The following is an 893-nucleotide window of genomic DNA, read 5'->3' as shown; positions in this document are numbered from 1 at the left end:
AGAGTTCGTGAGTATGCCTCCCATCAGGAAGGCATCGGCAATCTCTTTCTCCTATCACCTCCCATCAGGAGGATAAAGGCAGCTTTGCCTTTAAGCCATCCCCACCTTTGTGGATCGGCAATCTCTTTTTCCTATCACCTCCCATCAGGAGGATAAAGGCAGCTTTGCCTCTAAGCCGCCCCACCCTTGGGGATTGGCAGTCTCTCCTCTTTTATCGCCTTTTATTTTCGGTCTGAGTCTTCACGTGGGACCGTTAAAGACAAAGGAGAAACTGAGGCTTTCTGGCCAGGGCTACCCCCTGATGTTAGCTGAAGGCTCTTAGTCCTCTTAATGGACCCCGACTGCCCGCACGGGTGTAGACAAGACCCCCATCTATACATCTTTCTAATACAAAAACCCGCTAACGCAATGACCAGTTAAATGCTCTTAGAGCGGTTGCCGATCTCTTAAACTTGCGGGCAGGCTTGCGCTGTGGCCTGAGTGGAATCACCTGAGATTTATATCCCAGGCATGTTCCCTTAGAAATCAGCATTTCACCCCACTTTCCTTTTCTATCTTACCCCTAGAAACAAAAATCCCCAAAGTTCTAAGGAATCTTTATATAAGCCTTAAAGTCAACTTCTAAATAAACTTCCCTAATCTGTTTTGTTATCTTGCCCCTGGGGTACTCAAGCCGAAGCTAAAACAAGTTAGGTGAGAATTTAAATTAACTAGCCCCTGCGGAGCACTTAAAAATTCAAGGAGGCTTGCGCCATACAAACAAACAAACAAAAATTTAAAAGCCATTTTTCTTCTGTAAACCTTCTCTTGGGGAAGGGGCTCATCAGAGGACCACCCCATCTCTCTCTCTTTGCTTTATCTCGGTTATAGCCTTCACGAGGGTCTGGGTAAGG

Source organism: Nannospalax galili, unplaced genomic scaffold, assembly GCF_000622305.1.
Source record: "Nannospalax galili isolate Female #2095 unplaced genomic scaffold, S.galili_v1.0 scaffold846, whole genome shotgun sequence".
Classification (NCBI taxonomy): domain Eukaryota; kingdom Metazoa; phylum Chordata; class Mammalia; order Rodentia; family Spalacidae; genus Nannospalax; species Nannospalax galili.
Note: the sequence above shows the minus strand (reverse complement) of the source record.